We start from the raw sequence: 20238 nt of genomic DNA on the forward strand, positions 1-20238 counted from the left end.
TTACATGATATCGGTCTTTCTATCTCACTTACTATACAGTTACTCCCTTTGAAAGTAGGGGATGCAAGTCCATTTTAGCCTGCAATTCATAGGAAAAGACACTTCTCTCTCAGTCTATACTCTGTAGGCATACAATAGTTTCAGCTTTGCTACATTGATGTGATGTCATAATCAGGTTTAGCTCACAAGAGACTTGTCCACTACATAGCTGTCTCCTGTGTTACAGCATGAGCCAATTGTAAGAGGATGATATGCAAATATTGTAATGCACAAAAACAGTACATGCCATGCTAGATAAAAGCAAGGGGTGATACCCAAACTAAAAACGAGGCTATGCAATTGGTGTTTCTGGTTCTTTCTTATGCTCTCAAAATCAAGTGGTATATTTTTCACACTACAATTGGATTCGGACTTTGATTCTCCATAACCTTGAGCAACGAATCTCTGAACCTGATAAAAACTTGCAATGTTCTCCCCGTCGGGGAATCGAACCCCGGTCTCCCGCGTGACAGGCGGGGATACTCACCACTATACTAACGAGGACTAACTTCTTGGATCTGCAGGCAAAATTGGAGCTGAAAATACACCCAGAAACATGTCAGGGTGAGGTCTCGAGATGCGTCTGTGTCATTGGCCACAGAGATTATGTGCTACATGTTATCAAGCTATCATAAAACCCTAAATAAGAAGCAGATAAAAAGATTTATTTTTGTCTCAGCTGAAACAAAGACTACAATACCACTTTGCAAAAAAGATAGTTATTTCAATTAAAAACCTTTTTCTGTTATCCTCTACTGGTCGGTCATGGCCAGGAAGCTTACATGATATCGGTCTATCTATCTCACTTACTATACAGTTACTCCCTTTGAAAGTAGGGGATGCAAGTCCATTTTAGCCTGCAATTCATAGGAAAAGACACTTCTCTCTCAGTCTATAGGCATACAATAGTTTCAGCTTTGCTACATTGATGTGATGTCATAATCAGGTTCAGCTCACAAGAGACTTGTCCACTACATAGCTGTCTCCTGTGTTACAGCATGAGCCAATTGTAAGAGGATGATATGCAAATATTGTAATGCACAAAAACAGTACATGCCATGCTAGATAAAAGCAAGGGGTGATACCCAAACTAAAAATGAGGCTATGCAATTGGTGTTTCTGGTTCTTTCTTATGCTCTCAAAATCAAGTGGTATATTTTTCACGCTACAATTGGATTCGGACTTTGATTCTCCATAACCTTGAGCAACGAATCTCTGAACCTGATAAAAACTTGCAATGTTCTCCCCGTCGGGGAATCGAACCCCGGTCTCCCGCGTGACAGGCGGGGATACTCACCACTATACTAACGAGGACTAACTTCTTGAATCTGCAGGCAAAATTGGAGCTGAAAATACACCCAGAAACATGTCAGGGTGAGGTCTCGAGATGCGTCTGTGTCATTGGCCACAGAGATTATGTGCTACATGTTATCAAGCTAACATAAAACCCTAAATAAGAAGCAGATAAACAGATTTATTTTTGTCTCAGCTGAAACAAAGACTACAATACCACTTTGCAAAAAAGATAGTTATTTCAATTAAAAACCTTTTTCTGTTATCCTCTACTGGTCGGTCATGGCCAGGAAGCTTACATGATATCGGTCTATCTATCTCACTTACTATACAGTTACTCCCTTTGAAAGTAGGGGATGCAAGTCCATTTTAGCCTGCAATTCATAGGAAAAGACACTTCTCTCTCAGTCTATACTCTGTAGGCATACAATAGTTTCAGCTTTGCTACATTGATGTGATGTCATAATCAGGTTTAGCTCACAAGAGACTTGTCCACTACATAGCTGTCTCCTGTGTTACAGCATGAGCCAATTGTAAGAGGATGATATGCAAATATTGTAATGCACAAAAACAGTACATGCCATGCTAGATAAAAGCAAGGGGTGATACCCAAACTAAAAACGAGGCTATGCAATTGGTGTTTCTGGTTCTTTCTTATGCTCTCAAAATCAAGTGGTATATTTTTCACACTACAATTGGATTCGGACTTTGATTCTCCATAACCTTGAGCAACGAATCTCTGAACCTGATAAAAACTTGCAATATTCTCCCCGTCGGGGAATCGAACCCCGGTCTCCCGCGTGACAGGCGGGGATACTCACCACTATACTAACGAGGACTAACTTCTTGGATCTGCAGGCAAAATTGGAGCTGAAAATACACCCAGAAACATGTCAGGGTGAGGTCTCGAGATGCGTCTGTGTCATTGGCCACAGAGATTATGTGCTACATGTTATCAAGCTAACATAAAACCCTAAATAAGAAGCAGATAAAAAGATTTATTTTTGTCTCAGCTGAAACAAAGACTACAATACCACTTTGCAAAAAAGATAGTTATTTCAATTAAAAACCTTTTTCTGTTATCCTCTACTGGTCGGTCATGGCCAGGAAGCTTACATGATATCGGTCTATCTATCTCACTTACTATACAGTTACTCCCTTTGAAAGTAGGGGATGCAAGTCCATTTTAGCCTGCAATTCATAGGAAAAGACACTTCTCTCTCAGTCTATAGGCATACAATAGTTTCAGCTTTGCTACATTGATGTGATGTCATAATCAGGTTTAGCTCACAAGAGACTTGTCCACTACATAGCTGTCTCCTGTGTTACAGCATGAGCCAATTGTAAGAGGATGATATGCAAATATTGTAATGCACAAAAACAGTACATGCCATGCTAGATAAAAGCAAGGGGTGATACCCAAACTAAAAATGAGGCTATGCAATTGGTGTTTCTGGTTCTTTCTTATGCTCTCAAAATCAAGTGGTATATTTTTCACGCTACAATTGGATTCGGACTTTGATTCTCCATAACCTTGAGCAACGAATCTCTGAACCTGATAAAAACTTGCAATGTTCTCCCCGTCGGGGACAAGAGACTTGTCCACTACATAGCTGTCTCCTGTGTTACAGCATGAGCCAATTGTAAGAGGATGATATGCAAATATTGTAATGCACAAAAACAGTACATGCCATGCTAGATAAAAGCAAGGGGTGATACCCAAACTAAAAACGAGGCTATGCAATTGGTGTTTCTGGTTCTTTCTTATGCTCTCAAAATCAAGTGGTATATTTTTCACACTACAATTGGATTCGGACTTTGATTCTCCATAACCTTGAGCAACGAATCTCTGAACCTGATAAAAACTTGCAATGTTCTCCCCGTCGGGGAATCGAACCCCGGTCTCCCGCGTGACAGGCGGGGATACTCACCACTATACTAACGAGGACTAACTTCTTGGATCTGCAGGCAAAATTGGAGCTGAAAATACACCCAGAAACATGTCAGGGTGAGGTCTCGAGATGCGTCTGTGTCATTGGCCACAGAGATTATGTGCTACATGTTATCAAGCTAACATAAAACCCTAAATAAGAAGCAGATAAAAAGATTTATTTTTGTCTCAGCTGAAACAAAGACTACAATACCACTTTGCAAAAAAGATAGTTATTTCAATTAAAAACCTTTTTCTGTTATCCTCTACTGGTCGGTCATGGCCAGGAAGCTTACATGATATCGGTCTATCTATCTCACTTACTATACAGTTACTCCCTTTGAAAGTAGGGGATGCAAGTCCATTTTAGCCTGCAATTCATAGGAAAAGACACTTCTCTCTCAGTCTATAGGCATACAATAGTTTCAGCTTTGCTACATTGATGTGATGTCATAATCAGGTTTAGCTCACAAGAGACTTGTCCACTACATAGCTGTCTCCTGTGTTACAGCATGAGCCAATTGTAAGAGGATGATATGCAAATATTGTAATGCACAAAAACAGTACATGCCATGCTAGATAAAAGCAAGGGGTGATACCCAAACTAAAAATGAGGCTATGCAATTGGTGTTTCTTTCTTATGCTCTCAAAATCAAGTGGTATATTTTTCACGCTACAATTGGATTCGGACTTTGATTCTCCATAACCTTGAGCAACGAATCTCTGAACCTGATAAAAACTTGCAATGTTCTCCCCGTCGGGGAATCGAACCCCGGTCTCCCGCGTGACAGGCGGGGATACTCACCACTATACTAACGAGGACTAACTTCTTGAATCTGCAGGCAAAATTGGAGCTGAAAATACACCCAGAAACATGTCAGGGTGAGGTCTCGAGATGCGTCTGTGTCATTGGCCACAGAGATTATGTGCTACATGTTATCAAGCTAACATAAAACCCTAAATAAGAAGCAGATAAACAGATTTATTTTTGTCTCAGCTGAAACAAAGACTACAATACCACTTTGCAAAAAAGATAGTTATTTCAATTAAAAACCTTTTTCTGTTATCCTCTACTGGTCGGTCATGGCCAGGAAGCTTACATGATATCGGTCTATCTATCTCACTTACTATACAGTTACTCCCTTTGAAAGTAGGGGATGCAAGTCCATTTTAGCCTGCAATTCATAGGAAAAGACACTTCTCTCTCAGTCTATACTCTGTAGGCATACAATAGTTTCAGCTTTGCTACATTGATGTGATGTCATAATCAGGTTTAGCTCACAAGAGACTTGTCCACTACATAGCTGTCTCCTGTGTTACAGCATGAGCCAATTGTAAGAGGATGATATGCAAATATTGTAATGCACAAAAACAGTACATGCCATGCTAGATAAAAGCAAGGGGTGATACCCAAACTAAAAACGAGGCTATGCAATTGGTGTTTCTGGTTCTTTCTTATGCTCTCAAAATCAAGTGGTATATTTTTCACGCTACAATTGGATTCGGACTTTGATTCTCCATAACCTTGAGCAACGAATCTCTGAACCTGATAAAAACTTGCAATGTTCTCCCCGTCGGGGAATCGAACCCCAGTCTCCCGCGTGACAGGCGGGGATACTCACCACTATACTAACGAGGACTAACTTCTTGAATCTGCAGGCAAAATTGGAGCTGAAAATACACCCAGAAACATGTCAGGGTGAGGTCTCGAGATGCGTCTGTGTCATTGGCCACAGAGATTATGTGCTACATGTTATCAAGCTAACATAAAACCCTAAATAAGAAGCAGATAAAAAGATTTATTTTTGTCTCAGCTGAAACAAAGACTACAATACCACTTTGCAAAAAAGATAGTCATTTCAATTAAAAACCTTTTTCTGTTATCCTCTACTGGTCGGTCATGGCCAGGAAGCTTACATGATATCGGTCTATCTATCTAACTTACTATCCAGTTACTCCCTTTGAAAGTAGGGGATGCAAGTCCATTTTAGCCTGCAATTCATAGGAAAAGACACTTCTCTCTCAGTCTATACTCTGTAGGCATACAATAGTTTCAGCTTTGCTACATTGATGTGATGTCATAATCAGGTTTAGCTCACAAGAGACTTGTCCACTACATAGCTGTCTCCTCTGTTACAGCATGAGCCAATTGTAAGAGGATGATATGCAAATATTGTAATGCACAAAAACAGTACATGCCATGCTAGATAAAAGCAAGGGGTGATACCCAAACTAAAAACGAGGCTATGCAATTGGTGTTTCTGGTTCTTTCTTATGCTCTCAAAATCAAGTGGTATATTTTTCACGCTACAATTGGATTCGGACTTTGATTCTCCATAACCTTGAGCAACGAATCTCTGAACCTGATAAAAACTTGCAATGTTCTCCCCGTCGGGGAATCGAACCCCAGTCTCCCGCGTGACAGGCGGGGATACTCACCACTATACTAACGAGGACTAACTTCTTGAATCTGCAGGCAAAATTGGAGCTGAAAATACACCCAGAAACATGTCAGGGTGAGGTCTCGAGATGCGTCTGTGTCATTGGCCACAGAGATTATGTGCTACATGTTATCAAGCTAACATAAAACCCTAAATAAGAAGCAGATAAAAAGATTTATTTTTGTCTCAGCTGAAACAAAGACTACAATACCACTTTGCAAAAAAGATAGTCATTTCAATTAAAAACCTTTTTCTGTTATCCTCTACTGGTCGGTCATGGCCAGGAAGCTTACATGATATCGGTCTTTCTATCTCACTTACTATACAGTTACTCCCTTTGAAAGTAGGGGATGCAAGTCCATTTTAGCCTGCAATTCATAGGAAAAGACACTTCTCTCTCAGTCTATAGGCATACAATAGTTTCAGCTTTGCTACATTGATGTGATGTCATAATCAGGTTTAGCTCACAAGAGACTTGTCCACTACATAGCTGTCTCCTGTGTTACAGCATGAGCCAATTGTAAGAGGATGATATGCAAATATTGTAATGCACAAAAACAGTACATGCCATGCTAGATAAAAGCAAGGGGTGATACCCAAACTAAAAATGAGGCTATGCAATTGGTGTTTCTGGTTCTTTCTTATGCTCTCAAAATCAAGTGGTATATTTTTCACGCTACAATTGGATTCGGACTTTGATTCTCCATAACCTTGAGCAACGAATCTCTGAACCTGATAAAAACTTGCAATGTTCTCCCCGTCGGGGAATCGAACCCCAGTCTCCCGCGTGACAGGCGGGGATACTCACCACTATACTAACGAGGACTAACTTCTTGAATCTGCAGGCAAAATTGGAGCTGAAAATACACCCAGAAACATGTCAGGGTGAGGTCTCGAGATGCGTCTGTGTCATTGGCCACAGAGATTATGTGCTACATGTTATCAAGCTAACATAAAACCCTAAATAAGAAGCAGATAAAAAGATTTATTTTTGTCTCAGCTGAAACAAAGACTACAATACCACTTTGCAAAAAAGATAGTCATTTCAATTAAAAACCTTTTTCTGTTATCCTCTACTGGTCGGTCATGGCCAGGAAGCTTACATGATATCGGTCTATCTATCTAACTTACTATCCAGTTACTCCCTTTGAAAGTAGGGGATGCAAGTCCATTTTAGCCTGCAATTCATAGGAAAAGACACTTCTCTCTCAGTCTATACTCTGTAGGCATACAATAGTTTCAGCTTTGCTACATTGATGTGATGTCATAATCAGGTTTAGCTCACAAGAGACTTGTCCACTACATAGCTGTCTCCTGTGTTACAGCATGAGCCAATTGTAAGAGGATGATATGCAAATATTGTAATGCACAAAAACAGTACATGCCATGCTAGATAAAAGCAAGGGGTGATACCCAAACTAAAAACGAGGCTATGCAATTGGTGTTTCTGGTTCTTTCTTATGCTCTCAAAATCAAGTGGTATATTTTTCACACTACAATTGCATTCGGACTTTGATTCTCCATAACCTTGAGCAACGAATCTCTGAACCTGATAAAAACTTGCAATGTTCTCCCCGTCGGGGAATCGAACCCCGGTCTCCCGCGTGACAGGCGGGGATACTCACCACTATACTAACGAGGACTAACTTCTTGGATCTGCAGGCAAAATTGGAGCTGAAAATACACCCAGAAACATGTCAGGGTGAGGTCTCGAGATGCGTCTGTGTCATTGGCCACAGAGATTATGTGCTACATGTTATCAAGCTAACATAAAACCCTAAATAAGAAGCAGATAAAAAGATTTATTTTTGTCTCAGCTGAAACAAAGACTACAATACCACTTTGCAAAAAAGATAGTTATTTCAATTAAAAACCTTTTTCTGTTATCCTCTACTGGTCGGTCATGGCCAGGAAGCTTACATGATATCGGTCTATCTATCTCACTTACTATACAGTTACTCCCTTTGAAAGTAGGGGATGCAAGTCCATTTTAGCCTGCAATTCATAGGAAAAGACACTTCTCTCTCAGTCTATAGGCATACAATAGTTTCAGCTTTGCTACATTGATGTGATGTCATAATCAGGTTTAGCTCACAAGAGACTTGTCCACTACATAGCTGTCTCCTGTGTTACAGCATGAGCCAATTGTAAGAGGATGATATGCAAATATTGTAATGCACAAAAACAGTACATGCCATGCTAGATAAAAGCAAGGGGTGATACCCAAACTAAAAATGAGGCTATGCAATTGGTGTTTCTTTCTTATGCTCTCAAAATCAAGTGGTATATTTTTCACGCTACAATTGGATTCGGACTTTGATTCTCCATAACCTTGAGCAACGAATCTCTGAACCTGATAAAAACTTGCAATGTTCTCCCCGTCGGGGAATCGAACCCCGGTCTCCCGCGTGACAGGCGGGGATACTCACCACTATACTAACGAGGACTAACTTCTTGAATCTGCAGGCAAAATTGGAGCTGAAAATACACCCAGAAACATGTCAGGGTGAGGTCTCGAGATGCGTCTGTGTCATTGGCCACAGAGATTATGTGCTACATGTTATCAAGCTAACATAAAACCCTAAATAAGAAGCAGATAAACAGATTTATTTTTGTCTCAGCTGAAACAAAGACTACAATACCACTTTGCAAAAAAGATAGTTATTTCAATTAAAAACCTTTTTCTGTTATCCTCTACTGGTCGGTCATGGCCAGGAAGCTTACATGATATCGGTCTATCTATCTCACTTACTATACAGTTACTCCCTTTGAAAGTAGGGGATGCAAGTCCATTTTAGCCTGCAATTCATAGGAAAAGACACTTCTCTCTCAGTCTATACTCTGTAGGCATACAATAGTTTCAGCTTTGCTACATTGATGTGATGTCATAATCAGGTTTAGCTCACAAGAGACTTGTCCACTACATAGCTGTCTCCTGTGTTACAGCATGAGCCAATTGTAAGAGGATGATATGCAAATATTGTAATGCACAAAAACAGTACATGCCATGCTAGATAAAAGCAAGGGGTGATACCCAAACTAAAAACGAGGCTATGCAATTGGTGTTTCTGGTTCTTTCTTATGCTCTCAAAATCAAGTGGTATATTTTTCACGCTACAATTGGATTCGGACTTTGATTCTCCATAACCTTGAGCAACGAATCTCTGAACCTGATAAAAACTTGCAATGTTCTCCCCGTCGGGGAATCGAACCCCAGTCTCCCGCGTGACAGGCGGGGATACTCACCACTATACTAACGAGGACTAACTTCTTGAATCTGCAGGCAAAATTGGAGCTGAAAATACACCCAGAAACATGTCAGGGTGAGGTCTCGAGATGCGTCTGTGTCATTGGCCACAGAGATTATGTGCTACATGTTATCAAGCTAACATAAAACCCTAAATAAGAAGCAGATAAAAAGATTTATTTTTGTCTCAGCTGAAACAAAGACTACAATACCACTTTGCAAAAAAGATAGTCATTTCAATTAAAAACCTTTTTCTGTTATCCTCTACTGGTCGGTCATGGCCAGGAAGCTTACATGATATCGGTCTATCTATCTAACTTACTATCCAGTTACTCCCTTTGAAAGTAGGGGATGCAAGTCCATTTTAGCCTGCAATTCATAGGAAAAGACACTTCTCTCTCAGTCTATACTCTGTAGGCATACAATAGTTTCAGCTTTGCTACATTGATGTGATGTCATAATCAGGTTTAGCTCACAAGAGACTTGTCCACTACATAGCTGTCTCCTCTGTTACAGCATGAGCCAATTGTAAGAGGATGATATGCAAATATTGTAATGCACAAAAACAGTACATGCCATGCTAGATAAAAGCAAGGGGTGATACCCAAACTAAAAACGAGGCTATGCAATTGGTGTTTCTGGTTCTTTCTTATGCTCTCAAAATCAAGTGGTATATTTTTCACGCTACAATTGGATTCGGACTTTGATTCTCCATAACCTTGAGCAACGAATCTCTGAACCTGATAAAAACTTGCAATGTTCTCCCCGTCGGGGAATCGAACCCCAGTCTCCCGCGTGACAGGCGGGGATACTCACCACTATACTAACGAGGACTAACTTCTTGAATCTGCAGGCAAAATTGGAGCTGAAAATACACCCAGAAACATGTCAGGGTGAGGTCTCGAGATGCGTCTGTGTCATTGGCCACAGAGATTATGTGCTACATGTTATCAAGCTAACATAAAACCCTAAATAAGAAGCAGATAAAAAGATTTATTTTTGTCTCAGCTGAAACAAAGACTACAATACCACTTTGCAAAAAAGATAGTCATTTCAATTAAAAACCTTTTTCTGTTATCCTCTACTGGTCGGTCATGGCCAGGAAGCTTACATGATATCGGTCTTTCTATCTCACTTACTATACAGTTACTCCCTTTGAAAGTAGGGGATGCAAGTCCATTTTAGCCTGCAATTCATAGGAAAAGACACTTCTCTCTCAGTCTATAGGCATACAATAGTTTCAGCTTTGCTACATTGATGTGATGTCATAATCAGGTTTAGCTCACAAGAGACTTGTCCACTACATAGCTGTCTCCTGTGTTACAGCATGAGCCAATTGTAAGAGGATGATATGCAAATATTGTAATGCACAAAAACAGTACATGCCATGCTAGATAAAAGCAAGGGGTGATACCCAAACTAAAAATGAGGCTATGCAATTGGTGTTTCTGGTTCTTTCTTATGCTCTCAAAATCAAGTGGTATATTTTTCACGCTACAATTGGATTCGGACTTTGATTCTCCATAACCTTGAGCAACGAATCTCTGAACCTGATAAAAACTTGCAATGTTCTCCCCGTCGGGGAATCGAACCCCGGTCTCCCGCGTGACAGGCGGGGATACTCACCACTATACTAACGAGGACTAACTTCTTGAATCTGCAGGCAAAATTGGAGCTGAAAATACACCCAGAAACATGTCAGGGTGAGGTCTCGAGATGCGTCTGTGTCATTGGCCACAGAGATTATGTGCTACATGTTATCAAGCTAACATAAAACCCTAAATAAGAAGCAGATAAACAGATTTATTTTTGTCTCAGCTGAAACAAAGACTACAATACCACTTTGCAAAAAAGATAGTTATTTCAATTAAAAACCTTTTTCTGTTATCCTCTACTGGTCGGTCATGGCCAGGAAGCTTACATGATATCGGTCTATCTATCTCACTTACTATACAGTTACTCCCTTTGAAAGTAGGGGATGCAAGTCCATTTTAGCCTGCAATTCATAGGAAAAGACACTTCTCTCTCAGTCTATACTCTGTAGGCATACAATAGTTTCAGCTTTGCTACATTGATGTGATGTCATAATCAGGTTTAGCTCACAAGAGACTTGTCCACTACATAGCTGTCTCCTGTGTTACAGCATGAGCCAATTGTAAGAGGATGATATGCAAATATTGTAATGCACAAAAACAGTACATGCCATGCTAGATAAAAGCAAGGGGTGATACCCAAACTAAAAACGAGGCTATGCAATTGGTGTTTCTGGTTCTTTCTTATGCTCTCAAAATCAAGTGGTATATTTTTCACACTACAATTGGATTCGGACTTTGATTCTCCATAACCTTGAGCAACGAATCTCTGAACCTGATAAAAACTTGCAATATTCTCCCCGTCGGGGAATCGAACCCCGGTCTCCCGCGTGACAGGCGGGGATACTCACCACTATACTAACGAGGACTAACTTCTTGGATCTGCAGGCAAAATTGGAGCTGAAAATACACCCAGAAACATGTCAGGGTGAGGTCTCGAGATGCGTCTGTGTCATTGGCCACAGAGATTATGTGCTACATGTTATCAAGCTAACATAAAACCCTAAATAAGAAGCAGATAAAAAGATTTATTTTTGTCTCAGCTGAAACAAAGACTACAATACCACTTTGCAAAAAAGATAGTTATTTCAATTAAAAACCTTTTTCTGTTATCCTCTACTGGTCGGTCATGGCCAGGAAGCTTACATGATATCGGTCTATCTATCTCACTTACTATACAGTTACTCCCTTTGAAAGTAGGGGATGCAAGTCCATTTTAGCCTGCAATTCATAGGAAAAGACACTTCTCTCTCAGTCTATAGGCATACAATAGTTTCAGCTTTGCTACATTGATGTGATGTCATAATCAGGTTTAGCTCACAAGAGACTTGTCCACTACATAGCTGTCTCCTGTGTTACAGCATGAGCCAATTGTAAGAGGATGATATGCAAATATTGTAATGCACAAAAACAGTACATGCCATGCTAGATAAAAGCAAGGGGTGATACCCAAACTAAAAATGAGGCTATGCAATTGGTGTTTCTGGTTCTTTCTTATGCTCTCAAAATCAAGTGGTATATTTTTCACGCTACAATTGGATTCGGACTTTGATTCTCCATAACCTTGAGCAACGAATCTCTGAACCTGATAAAAACTTGCAATGTTCTCCCCGTCGGGGAATCGAACCCCGGTCTCCCGCGTGACAGGCGGGGATACTCACCACTATACTAACGAGGACTAACTTCTTGAATCTGCAGGCAAAATTGGAGCTGAAAATACACCCAGAAACATGTCAGGGTGAGGTCTCGAGATGCGTCTGTGTCATTGGCCACAGAGATTATGTGCTACATGTTATCAAGCTAACATAAAACCCTAAATAAGAAGCAGATAAAAAGATTTATTTTTGTCTCAGCTGAAACAAAGACTACAATACCACTTTGCAAAATAGATAGTCATTTCAATTAAAAACCTTTTTCTGTTATCCTCTACTGGTCGGTCATGGCCAGGAAGCTTACATGATATCGGTCTTTCTATCTCACTTACTATACAGTTACTCCCTTTGAAAGTAGGGGATGCAAGTCCATTTTAGCCTGCAATTCATAGGAAAAGACACTTCTCTCTTAGTCTATACTCTGTAGGCATACAATAGTTTCAGCTTTGCTACATTGATGTGAAGTCATAATCAGGTTTAGCTCACAAGAGACTTGTCCACTACATAGCTGTCTCCTCTGTTACAGCATGAGCCAATTGTAAGAGGATGATATGCAAATATTGTAATGCACAAAAACAGTACATGCCATGCTAGATAAAAGCAAGGGGTGATACCCAAACTAAAAACGAGGCTATGCAATTGGTGTTTCTGGTTCTTTCTTATGCTCTCAAAATCAAGTGGTATATTTTTCACGCTACAATTGGATTCGGACTTTGATTCTCCATAACCTTGAGCAACGAATCTCTGAACCTGATAAAAACTTGCAATGTTCTCCCCGTCGGGGAATCGAACCCCGGTCTCCCGCGTGACAGGCGGGGATACTCACCACTATACTAACGAGGACTAACTTCTTGGATCTGCAGGCAAAATTGGAGCTGAAAATACACCCAGAAACATGTCAGGGTGAGGTCTCGAGATGCGTCTGTGTCATTGGCCACAGAGATTATGTGCTACATGTTATCAAGCTAACATAAAACCCTAAATAAGAAGCAGATAAAAAGATTTATTTTTGTCTCAGCTGAAACAAAGACTACAATACCACTTTGCAAAAAAGATAGTTATTTCAATTAAAAACCTTTTTCTGTTATCCTCTACTGGTCGGTCATGGCCAGGAAGCTTACATGATATCGGTCTATCTATCTCACTTACTATACAGTTACTCCCTTTGAAAGTAGGGGATGCAAGTCCATTTTAGCCTGCAATTCATAGGAAAAGACACTTCTCTCTCAGTCTATAGGCATACAATAGTTTCAGCTTTGCTACATTGATGTGATGTCATAATCAGGTTTAGCTCACAAGAGACTTGTCCACTACATAGCTGTCTCCTGTGTTACAGCATGAGCCAATTGTAAGAGGATGATATGCAAATATTGTAATGCACAAAAACAGTACATGCCATGCTAGATAAAAGCAAGGGGTGATACCCAAACTAAAAATGAGGCTATGCAATTGGTGTTTCTGGTTCTTTCTTATGCTCTCAAAATCAAGTGGTATATTTTTCACGCTACAATTGGATTCGGACTTTGATTCTCCATAACCTTGAGCAACGAATCTCTGAACCTGATAAAAACTTGCAATGTTCTCCCCGTCGGGGAATCGAACCCCGGTCTCCCGCGTGACAGGCGGGGATACTCACCACTATACTAACGAGGACTAACTTCTTGAATCTGCAGGCAAAATTGGAGCTGAAAATACACCCAGAAACATGTCAGGGTGAGGTCTCGAGATGCGTCTGTGTCATTGGCCACAGAGATTATGTGCTACATGTTATCAAGCTAACATAAAACCCTAAATAAGAAGCAGATAAACAGATTTATTTTTGTCTCAGCTGAAACAAAGACTACAATACCACTTTGCAAAAAAGATAGTTATTTCAATTAAAAACCTTTTTCTGTTATCCTCTACTGGTCGGTCATGGCCAGGAAGCTTACATGATATCGGTCTATCTATCTCACTTACTATACAGTTACTCCCTTTGAAAGTAGGGGATGCAAGTCCATTTTAGCCTGCAATTCATAGGAAAAGACACTTCTCTCTCAGTCTATACTCTGTAGGCATACAATAGTTTCAGCTTTGCTACATTGATGTGATGTCATAATCAGGTTTAGCTCACAAGAGACTTGTCCACTACATAGCTGTCTCCTGTGTTACAGCATGAGCCAATTGTAAGAGGATGATATGCAAATATTGTAATGCACAAAAACAGTACATGCCATGCTAGATAAAAGCAAGGGGTGATACCCAAACTAAAAACGAGGCTATGCAATTGGTGTTTCTGGTTCTTTCTTATGCTCTCAAAATCAAGTGGTATATTTTTCACACTACAATTGGATTCGGACTTTGATTCTCCATAACCTTGAGCAACGAATCTCTGAACCTGATAAAAACTTGCAATGTTCTCCCCGTCGGGGAATCGAACCCCGGTCTCCCGCGTGACAGGCGGGGATACTCACCACTATACTAACGAGGACTAACTTCTTGAATCTGCAGGCAAAATTGGAGCTGAAAATACACCCAGAAACATGTCAGGGTGAGGTCTCGAGATGCGTCTGTGTCATTGGCCACAGAGATTATGTGCTACATGTTATCAAGCTAACATAAAACCCTAAATAAGAAGCAGATAAACAGATTTATTTTTGTCTCAGCTGAAACAAAGACTACAATACCACTTTGCAAAAAAGATAGTTATTTCAATTAAAAACCTTTTTCTGTTATCCTCTACTGGTCGGTCATGGCCAGGAAGCTTACATGATATCGGTCTATCTATCTCACTTACTATACAGTTACTCCCTTTGAAAGTAGGGGATGCAAGTCCATTTTAGCCTGCAATTCATAGGAAAAGACACTTCTCTCTCAGTCTATACTCTGTAGGCATACAATAGTTTCAGCTTTGCTACATTGATGTGATGTCATAATCAGGTTTAGCTCACAAGAGACTTGTCCACTACATAGCTGTCTCCTGTGTTACAGCATGAGCCAATTGTAAGAGGATGATATGCAAATATTGTAATGCACAAAAACAGTACATGCCATGCTAGATAAAAGCAAGGGGTGATACCCAAACTAAAAACGAGGCTATGCAATTGGTGTTTCTGGTTCTTTCTTATGCTCTCAAAATCAAGTGGTATATTTTTCACACTACAATTGGATTCGGACTTTGATTCTCCATAACCTTGAGCAACGAATCTCTGAACCTGATAAAAACTTGCAATATTCTCCCCGTCGGGGAATCGAACCCCGGTCTCCCGCGTGACAGGCGGGGATACTCACCACTATACTAACGAGGACTAACTTCTTGGATCTGCAGGCAAAATTGGAGCTGAAAATACACCCAGAAACATGTCAGGGTGAGGTCTCGAGATGCGTCTGTGTCATTGGCCACAGAGATTATGTGCTACATGTTATCAAGCTAACATAAAACCCTAAATAAGAAGCAGATAAAAAGATTTATTTTTGTCTCAGCTGAAACAAAGACTACAATACCACTTTGCAAAAAAGATAGTTATTTCAATTAAAAACCTTTTTCTGTTATCCTCTACTGGTCGGTCATGGCCAGGAAGCTTACATGATATCGGTCTATCTATCTCACTTACTATACAGTTACTCCCTTTGAAAGTAGGGGATGCAAGTCCATTTTAGCCTGCAATTCATAGGAAAAGACACTTCTCTCTCAGTCTATAGGCATACAATAGTTTCAGCTTTGCTACATTGATGTGATGTCATAATCAGGTTTAGCTCACAAGAGACTTGTCCACTACATAGCTGTCTCCTGTGTTACAGCATGAGCCAATTGTAAGAGGATGATATGCAAATATTGTAATGCACAAAAACAGTACATGCCATGCTAGATAAAAGCAAGGGGTGATACCCAAACTAAAAATGAGGCTATGCAATTGGTGTTTCTGGTTCTTTCTTATGCTCTCAAAATCAAGTGGTATATTTTTCACGCTACAATTGGATTCGGACTTTGATTCTCCATAACCTTGAGCAACGAATCTCTGAACCTGATAAAAACTTGCAATGTTCTCCCCGTCGGGGAATCGAACCCCGGTCTCCCGCGTGACAGGCGGGGATACTCACCACTATACTAACGAGGACTAACTTCTTGAATCTGCAGGCAAAATTGGAGCTGAAAATACACCCAGAAACATGTCAGGGTGAGGTCTCGAGATGCGTCTGTGTCATTGGCCACAGAGATTATGTGCTACATGTTATCAAGCTAACATAAAACCCTAAATAAGAAGCAGATAAAAAGATTTATTTTTGTCTCAGCTGAAACAAAGACTACAATACCACTTTGCAAAAAAGATAGTCATTTCAATTAAAAACCTTTTTCTGTTATCCTCTACTGGTCGGTCATGGCCAGGAAGCTTACATGATATCGGTCTTTCTATCTCACTTACTATACAGTTACTCCCTTTGAAAGTAGGGGATGCAAGTCCATTTTAGCCTGCAATTCATAGGAAAAGACACTTCTCTCTTAGTCTATACTCTGTAGGCATACAATAGTTTCAGCTTTGCTACATTGATGTGATGTCATAATCAGGTTTAGCTCACAAGAGACTTGTCCACTACATAGCTGTCTCCTGTGTTACAGCATGAGCCAATTGTAAGAGGATGATATGCAAATATTGTAATGCACAAAAACAGTACATGCCATGCTAGATAAAAGCAAGGGGTGATACCCAAACTAAAAATGAGGCTATGCAATTGGTGTTTCTGGTTCTTTCTTATGCTCTCAAAATCAAGTGGTATATTTTTCACGCTACAATTGGATTCGGACTTTGATTCTCCATAACCTTGAGCAACGAATCTCTGAACCTGATAAAAACTTGCAATGTTCTCCCCGTCGGGGAATCGAACCCCGGTCTCCCGCGTGACAGGCGGGGATACTCACCACTATACTAACAAGGACTAACTTCTTGAATCTGCAGGCAAAATTGGAGCTGAAAATACACCCAGAAACATGTCAGGGTGAGGTCTCGAGATGCGTCTGTGTCATTGGCCACAGAGATTATGTGCTACATGTTATCAAGCTAACATAAAACCCTAAATAAGAAGCAGATAAACAGATTTATTTTTGTCTCAGCTGAAACAAAGACTACAATACCACTTTGCAAAAAAGATAGTCATTTCAATTAAAAACCTTTTTCTGTTATCCTCTACTGGTCGGTCATGGCCAGGAAGCTTACATGATATCGGTCTATCTATCTCACTTACTATCCAGTTACTCCCTTTGAAAGTAGGGGATGCAAGTCCATTTTAGCCTGCAATTCATAGGAAAAGACACTTCTCTCTCAGTCTATACTCTGTAGGCATACAATAGTTTCAGCTTTGCTACATTGATGTGATGTCATAATCAGGTTTAGCTCACAAGAGACTTGTCCACTACATAGCTGTCTCCTCTGTTACAGCATGAGCCAATTGTAAGAGGATGATATGCAAATATTGTAATGCACAAAAACAGTACATGCCATGCTAGATAAAAGCAAGGGGTGATACCCAAACTAAAAACGAGGCTATGCAATTGGTGTTTCTGGTTCTTTCTTATGCTCTCAAAATCAAGTGGTATATTTTTCACGCTACAATTGGATTCGGACTTTGATTCTCCATAACCTTGAGCAACGAATCTCTGAACCTGATAAAAACTTGCAATGTTCTCCCCGTCGGGGAATCGAACCCCAGTCTCCCGCGTGACAGGTGGGGATACTCACCACTATACTAACGAGGACTAACTTCTTGAATCTGCAGGCAAAATTGGAGCTGAAAATACACCCAGAAACATGTCAGGGTGAGGTCTCGAGATGCGTCTGTGTCATTGGCCACAGAGATTATGTGCTACATGTTATCAAGCTAACATAAAACCCTAAATAAGAAGCAGATAAAAAGATTTATTTTTGTCTCAGCTGAAACAAAGACTACAATACCACTTTGCAAAAAAGATAGTCATTTCAATTAAAAACCTTTTTCTGTTATCCTCTACTGGTCGGTCATGGCCAGGAAGCTTACATGATATCGGTCTATCTATCTCACTTACTATCCAGTTACTCCCTTTGAAAGTAGGGGATGCAAGTCCATTTTAGCCTGCAATTCATAGGAAAAGACACTTCTCTCTCAGTCTATACTCTGTAGGCATACAATAGTTTCAGCTTTGCTACATTGATGTGATGTCATAATCAGGTTTAGCTCACAAGAGACTTGTCCACTACATAGCTGTCTCCTCTGTTACAGCATGAGCCAATTGTAAGAGGATGATATGCAAATATTGTAATGCACAAAAACAGTACATGCCATGCTAGATAAAAGCAAGGGGTGATACCCAAACTAAAAACGAGGCTATGCAATTGGTGTTTCTGGTTCTTTCTTATGCTCTCAAAATCAAGTGGTATATTTTTCACGCTACAATTGGATTCGGACTTTGATTCTCCATAACCTTGAGCAACGAATCTCTGAACCTGATAAAAACTTGCAATGTTCTCCCCGTCGGGGAATCGAACCCCAGTCTCCCGCGTGACAGGCGGGGATACTCACCACTATACTAACGAGGACTAACTTCTTGAATCTGCAGGCAAAATTGGAGCTGAAAATACACCCAGAAACATGTCAGGGTGAGGTCTCGAGATGCGTCTGTGTCATTGGCCACAGAGATTATGTGCTACATGTTATCAAGCTAACATAAAACCCTAAATAAGAAGCAGATAAAAATATTTATTTTTGTCTCAGCTGAAACAAAGACTACAATACCACTTTGCAAAAAAGATAGTCATTTCAATTAAAAACCTTTTTCTGTTATCCTCTACTGGTCGGTCATGGCCAGGAAGCTTACATGATATCGGTCTTTCTATCTCACTTACTATACAGTTACTCCCTTTGAAAGTAGGGGATGCAAGTCCATTTTAGCCTGCAATTCATAGGAAAAGACACTTCTCTCTCAGTCTATACTCTGTAGGCATACAATAGTTTCAGCTTTGCTACATTGATGTGATGTCATAATCAGGTTTAGCTCACAAGAGACTTGTCCACTACATAGCTGTCTCCTGTGTTACAGCATGAGCCAATTGTAAGAGGATGATATGCAAATATTGTAATGCACAAAAACAGTACATGCCATGCTAGATAAAAGCAAGGGGTGATACCCAAACTAAAAACGAGGCTATGCAATTGGTGTTTCTGGTTCTTTCTTATGCTCTCAAAATCAAGTGGTATATTTTTCACACTACAATTGGATTCGGACTTTGATTCTCCATAACCTTGAGCAACGAATCTCTGAACCTGATAAAAACTTGCAATGTTCTCCCCGTCGGGGAATCGAACCCCGGTCTCCCGCGTGACAGGCGGGGATACTCACCACTATACTAACGAGGACTAACTTCTTGGATCTGCAGGCAAAATTGGAGCTGAAAATACACCCAGAAACATGTCAGGGTGAGGTCTCGAGATGCGTCTGTGTCATTGGCCACAGAGATTATGTGCTACATGTTATCAAGCTATCATAAAACCCTAAATAAGAAGCAGATAAAAAGATTTATTTTTGTCTCAGCTGAAACAAAGACTACAATACCACTTTGCAAAAAAGATAGTTATTTCAATTAAAAACCTTTTTCTGTTATCCTCTACTGGTCGGTCATGGCCAGGAAGCTTACATGATATCGGTCTATCTATCTCACTTACTATACAGTTACTCCCTTTGAAAGTAGGGGATGCAAGTCCATTTTAGCCTGCAATTCATAGGAAAAGACACTTCTCTCTCAGTCTATAGGCATACAATAGTTTCAGCTTTGCTACATTGATGTGATGTCATAATCAGGTTCAGCTCACAAGAGACTTGTCCACTACATAGCTGTCTCCTGTGTTACAGCATGAGCCAATTGTAAGAGGATGATATGCAAATATTGTAATGCACAAAAACAGTACATGCCATGCTAGATAAAAGCAAGGGGTGATACCCAAACTAAAAATGAGGCTATGCAATTGGTGTTTCTGGTTCTTTCTTATGCTCTCAAAATCAAGTGGTATATTTTTCACGCTACAATTGGATTCGGAC

General features: G+C 40.2%; 23 non-coding genes across 23 annotated transcripts; all 23 read right to left on the minus strand.

The window, feature by feature from the left end:
- Positions 1-471: 471 nt before the first annotated feature.
- TRNAD-GUC (transfer RNA aspartic acid (anticodon GUC)) lies at positions 472-543 on the minus strand. The gene has a single exon. It is a non-coding gene; the product is annotated as a tRNA-Asp (tRNA).
- A 738-nt stretch (positions 544-1281) lies between these two features.
- TRNAD-GUC (transfer RNA aspartic acid (anticodon GUC)) lies at positions 1282-1353 on the minus strand. The gene has a single exon. It is a non-coding gene; the product is annotated as a tRNA-Asp (tRNA).
- A 745-nt stretch (positions 1354-2098) lies between these two features.
- TRNAD-GUC (transfer RNA aspartic acid (anticodon GUC)) lies at positions 2099-2170 on the minus strand. Its single transcript has one exon. It is a non-coding gene; the product is annotated as a tRNA-Asp (tRNA).
- A 1038-nt stretch (positions 2171-3208) lies between these two features.
- Positions 3209-3280, minus strand: TRNAD-GUC (transfer RNA aspartic acid (anticodon GUC)). The gene has a single exon. It is a non-coding gene; the product is annotated as a tRNA-Asp (tRNA).
- A 732-nt stretch (positions 3281-4012) lies between these two features.
- On the minus strand, positions 4013-4084 carry TRNAD-GUC (transfer RNA aspartic acid (anticodon GUC)). Its single transcript has one exon. It is a non-coding gene; the product is annotated as a tRNA-Asp (tRNA).
- Positions 4085-4829: 745 nt separating this feature from the next.
- Positions 4830-4901, minus strand: TRNAD-GUC (transfer RNA aspartic acid (anticodon GUC)). The gene has a single exon. It is a non-coding gene; the product is annotated as a tRNA-Asp (tRNA).
- Positions 4902-5646: 745 nt separating this feature from the next.
- On the minus strand, positions 5647-5718 carry TRNAD-GUC (transfer RNA aspartic acid (anticodon GUC)). Its single transcript has one exon. It is a non-coding gene; the product is annotated as a tRNA-Asp (tRNA).
- Positions 5719-6456: 738 nt separating this feature from the next.
- TRNAD-GUC (transfer RNA aspartic acid (anticodon GUC)) lies at positions 6457-6528 on the minus strand. Its single transcript has one exon. It is a non-coding gene; the product is annotated as a tRNA-Asp (tRNA).
- A 745-nt stretch (positions 6529-7273) lies between these two features.
- TRNAD-GUC (transfer RNA aspartic acid (anticodon GUC)) lies at positions 7274-7345 on the minus strand. Its single transcript has one exon. It is a non-coding gene; the product is annotated as a tRNA-Asp (tRNA).
- Positions 7346-8077: 732 nt separating this feature from the next.
- TRNAD-GUC (transfer RNA aspartic acid (anticodon GUC)) lies at positions 8078-8149 on the minus strand. Its single transcript has one exon. It is a non-coding gene; the product is annotated as a tRNA-Asp (tRNA).
- Positions 8150-8894: 745 nt separating this feature from the next.
- Positions 8895-8966, minus strand: TRNAD-GUC (transfer RNA aspartic acid (anticodon GUC)). Its single transcript has one exon. It is a non-coding gene; the product is annotated as a tRNA-Asp (tRNA).
- A 745-nt stretch (positions 8967-9711) lies between these two features.
- TRNAD-GUC (transfer RNA aspartic acid (anticodon GUC)) lies at positions 9712-9783 on the minus strand. The gene has a single exon. It is a non-coding gene; the product is annotated as a tRNA-Asp (tRNA).
- A 738-nt stretch (positions 9784-10521) lies between these two features.
- On the minus strand, positions 10522-10593 carry TRNAD-GUC (transfer RNA aspartic acid (anticodon GUC)). The gene has a single exon. It is a non-coding gene; the product is annotated as a tRNA-Asp (tRNA).
- A 745-nt stretch (positions 10594-11338) lies between these two features.
- TRNAD-GUC (transfer RNA aspartic acid (anticodon GUC)) lies at positions 11339-11410 on the minus strand. Its single transcript has one exon. It is a non-coding gene; the product is annotated as a tRNA-Asp (tRNA).
- Positions 11411-12148: 738 nt separating this feature from the next.
- Positions 12149-12220, minus strand: TRNAD-GUC (transfer RNA aspartic acid (anticodon GUC)). The gene has a single exon. It is a non-coding gene; the product is annotated as a tRNA-Asp (tRNA).
- Positions 12221-12965: 745 nt separating this feature from the next.
- On the minus strand, positions 12966-13037 carry TRNAD-GUC (transfer RNA aspartic acid (anticodon GUC)). Its single transcript has one exon. It is a non-coding gene; the product is annotated as a tRNA-Asp (tRNA).
- Positions 13038-13775: 738 nt separating this feature from the next.
- On the minus strand, positions 13776-13847 carry TRNAD-GUC (transfer RNA aspartic acid (anticodon GUC)). Its single transcript has one exon. It is a non-coding gene; the product is annotated as a tRNA-Asp (tRNA).
- A 745-nt stretch (positions 13848-14592) lies between these two features.
- TRNAD-GUC (transfer RNA aspartic acid (anticodon GUC)) lies at positions 14593-14664 on the minus strand. Its single transcript has one exon. It is a non-coding gene; the product is annotated as a tRNA-Asp (tRNA).
- Positions 14665-15409: 745 nt separating this feature from the next.
- On the minus strand, positions 15410-15481 carry TRNAD-GUC (transfer RNA aspartic acid (anticodon GUC)). The gene has a single exon. It is a non-coding gene; the product is annotated as a tRNA-Asp (tRNA).
- Positions 15482-16219: 738 nt separating this feature from the next.
- TRNAD-GUC (transfer RNA aspartic acid (anticodon GUC)) lies at positions 16220-16291 on the minus strand. The gene has a single exon. It is a non-coding gene; the product is annotated as a tRNA-Asp (tRNA).
- A 745-nt stretch (positions 16292-17036) lies between these two features.
- Positions 17037-17108, minus strand: TRNAD-GUC (transfer RNA aspartic acid (anticodon GUC)). The gene has a single exon. It is a non-coding gene; the product is annotated as a tRNA-Asp (tRNA).
- Positions 17109-18670: 1562 nt separating this feature from the next.
- TRNAD-GUC (transfer RNA aspartic acid (anticodon GUC)) lies at positions 18671-18742 on the minus strand. Its single transcript has one exon. It is a non-coding gene; the product is annotated as a tRNA-Asp (tRNA).
- A 745-nt stretch (positions 18743-19487) lies between these two features.
- On the minus strand, positions 19488-19559 carry TRNAD-GUC (transfer RNA aspartic acid (anticodon GUC)). The gene has a single exon. It is a non-coding gene; the product is annotated as a tRNA-Asp (tRNA).
- Positions 19560-20238: the final 679 nt, after the last annotated feature.

Source organism: Pseudophryne corroboree, chromosome 11, assembly GCF_028390025.1.
Source record: "Pseudophryne corroboree isolate aPseCor3 chromosome 11, aPseCor3.hap2, whole genome shotgun sequence".
NCBI classification, from domain to species: domain Eukaryota; kingdom Metazoa; phylum Chordata; class Amphibia; order Anura; family Myobatrachidae; genus Pseudophryne; species Pseudophryne corroboree.